This window comes from Schistocerca gregaria, chromosome 1, assembly GCF_023897955.1.
Source record: "Schistocerca gregaria isolate iqSchGreg1 chromosome 1, iqSchGreg1.2, whole genome shotgun sequence".
Lineage (NCBI taxonomy): Eukaryota > Metazoa > Arthropoda > Insecta > Orthoptera > Acrididae > Schistocerca > Schistocerca gregaria.
In genome coordinates, this window is record NC_064920.1 from 706697439 (window position 1) to 706700738 (window position 3300).

At 39.5% G+C, this 3300-nt stretch overlaps 1 non-coding gene across 1 annotated transcript; it reads right to left on the reverse strand.

The window, feature by feature from the left end:
* Window positions 1-789: 789 nt before the first annotated feature.
* Trnae-uuc (transfer RNA glutamic acid (anticodon UUC)) lies at window positions 790-861 on the reverse strand. The gene has a single exon. It is a non-coding gene; the product is annotated as a tRNA-Glu (tRNA).
* Between the last annotated feature and the right edge of the window lie 2439 nt (window positions 862-3300).

Here is a 3300-nt window from a genome sequence, read left to right on the forward strand (position 1 = left end):
TCGTTCGTTCTGCATAAACTGAGGTCACTTAACGCAATTCCAGAAAACTGTCACAAAGCGATACGAAAACAATTCTATTAAATTTCATCTACATTAAGGGACTGATTTCTGAGGTGTATCACATTGAAATAATATGAAGTATAGCTTTTGGAAATCTGTCAGTTTTACTAATGAATATATTCATGTACAGGGTACACCACTTATCTTGAGAAGTGTAGCACAAGAACAGGATTTTACGGTATGGTGAATTAACGTACATTTGGTAAGTGGCCTATATAACTAATATTTAACACGTGAAACATGACAACTCTGAATACGACTTCATTTGACATCCCGACGAGGGAAAATTTCGAAAAATCTCTTTCAGTCATTACGACACCTGCTCAACGTATCGTCAGACTATTTTATTAAACGTTGTCATGATCGGAATCTACATTCGCAGTCAATGTTGTGTAGAGGCGAGACTGCATGAGACAAAAATACAGGCCAGCCGCAAGCCCACCGTCGCAGCTCGAACTCCGACGATGGTAAACGTTACAGTGGTTTACATAACCTTAACATCTGCAGATGAGGATAAAGAACTTGCAGATGCGTGGGGGATAGCGTTTCTTTTATCCACGTACCCTGTATTGTGTGTATTTCATCTTCGTTAGTTCGCGTCGTAGCACACGACAAACAAATTGTCAACGAACACTTTGTATGTGTAAGCACGGAGGTGTTATTCAGTAAATAATTCATCTATCTCTGAGGCATCGCTGTTTCTAGATTATTGGAAGAAATTAAAATTTTTTCCCATGCCGGGAATCGAACCCGGGCCTGCTGGGTGAAAGCCAGCTATCCTAGCCACTAGACCACATGGGACACATTTACTCTGTCCCTCAACAACGTATATATACAAATATTTCAACGTATCTTCCACTGATAGTACGAGAATGAAGTGTTATTTATTTTTCTTGCTGTAACTGTTTGAGTCTGATGTCGAACAATGCCGCTTGCGTCACAAGACATTCCGAAGACATTCCATGTTATGGCAACACCTCTGTATGAGCACATTTTGTGTGTGTGTGTGTGTGTGTGTGTGTGTGTGTGTGTGTAAGGGTTTTACCATCGTGTATTTTGTTTGCTACTGGCTCGCATTTTCAAATTTCGTGAGAAGTTCGATATTTCACTCTACAGGAATTAAACATATGAAATCTTTTGTTGATGCTTTATTAGCATTATTTAACTTGTTGCGAACAAACGCTTCTGATTATTTGAACACAACGCTTCCAGCACAATGGTGCTGTAGCTAGGAGACCTCGAAGCGTGAAAGAAACGTTTCCCAAGGTACATTATTAACATCAAAGATCCGGTTCCTTGTTGAATTGTTGGAGACAGACTATGGTTAGGACAGTAAGAAAAGAATTTTGTTCTCGTGTTTCTTTTATTGCCTATTATCCTCTGTAAGTAACTCAGATTTCTGGAGGGAAACAGCAGCTGGCTGTGAACTGTGTGCCGATTGAGTTGAAATTTTTGTATCCCTTATGCAAAAGTGAGGCGAAATGTGATGTGTGTGACACACGTCCGTATTGGTAACAAAGAGGTGGGAGAGAAGTGAAAAACGCAGAAAATTTATTGTTTATTATCAACATGTCAACTTGCTGCCAAAATAGAGCACAGCTGACGGCACACAACCAGTTCTATATTCTCGTATGTAACTTGTGAATTACAGCTCATGTGTGATTTTGGTAGACTGCTGCTCACTTTAGACAGTGTTCTTAACAGATAGAACAACAGGTCACATTACAAAGTACAGAAATTTTACCCATTTTCGTCGACACACACCAACACGGCTCGAGTGTGGTTGAAGGAACACTTCTGTTGATGCAACTGATAAGCGGACAAACTATGATACTAAAGGAGCAGTAAACGGGAAATGACAGACACTAACATAATGAGACGTGTGGTACGTCCCGAAAATCCGAAGTAAATTCTAATGTATTCTTCAAGAACAGAACAGACCAGCAGTATTGTACTAGAACAATATTCATGTCTCAGGGAAATATGCAGCTAAAAAAAGCCTGAAATTTCTCAGGCAACTTCCTCGAATGGTTTTAGGTATCACCCTGTTTCTTTACCAGCGTTTATCTCGTCATACGGGTTTTCGTGTTTTAATGATTTGGTAAAAATATTTCATTTAATCATTTGGACTTGCTGCTCTTACATTTGCAGCGTTTGCAGTTCAAATTATTAGATGCAAGTTCCGCCTGCTATGAAAACAGTTTTTATGTCTTCCCCCCCCCCCCCCCCCATGTATTTTTCAGCACCTCTGTGCCATCATCATCGGGTTTTCTACACATTAAACTGTCAGCTGTGAACATGACACGAAAGTTAGGTCTAAAGACAGTTTTTGTTTGTTTTTGTCGTTAATTTAATATCATTCCGTACGATCATTTCATTTATCGTTCAGTTATGCAGGATTATTTGTAGATTATGGCAACTTGTCATCTGCAATTAAACGATGTTAATGTGAATGCATGTTATCACATCACTTAACACGTAATCTTGTTGTGTCTCTATGTTTTGCACATGTATTTGCACATAGTTACCTTCTGCTGTGGCAGAACCTTTTTCTCTTGCGTTGTCATGAGTTACTGAAAACCACGCACAAATGCTACATGCATCTGGCAGAATTAAGTTTTTAATGAACACTTTTCACTTGATCAAAACACAGTGTATAGGTCGTTATCATCTTCCCCCATCTTAGTCAGCGTTCACTTGTTTGGCGCCGAATTTTAATTTTGCTCTCTCTCTCTCTCTCTCTCTCTCTCTCGTTCTTTGCTATTGCCTTCTGTATATTGTCTTCTAAGGTTAGTTTATGGTATAAGCTGTGGCTGGATTTTAATATTTTTATATCTGTTTCTATTGTAGTTGTGTGATGGTTGTGGGTTATTAGGTGGTCAGGAAATGTGCTGTGAGAGTTTTTACTTTTTAGAGGTCTGATGTGTTGTGAATACCTTGTTTCAAATTCCTGAATGGGGGTTTATTTTTGAAGCGCCAACGCCCACGGAAACCTACCAGCATCTCAAGTGTTCCATTGGCACCAACTGAGTAATTCGCTTGAGAATTCTTACTGAATGAATTTATTATTCCTGTAGTGATACATTTTGAGTCCGCCTTTTGCGGGCTTCTCTGTATTCAGGATTGTCGAAGCGGAAGCACATCAGAAGTACATAAAATCGCAAAGAACGTACTTCGCCGGAAAACGTCTTTTCTTGCTCCGCCTGTCTCAAAGAGCGACACAACAGCTTCATGTTCCGA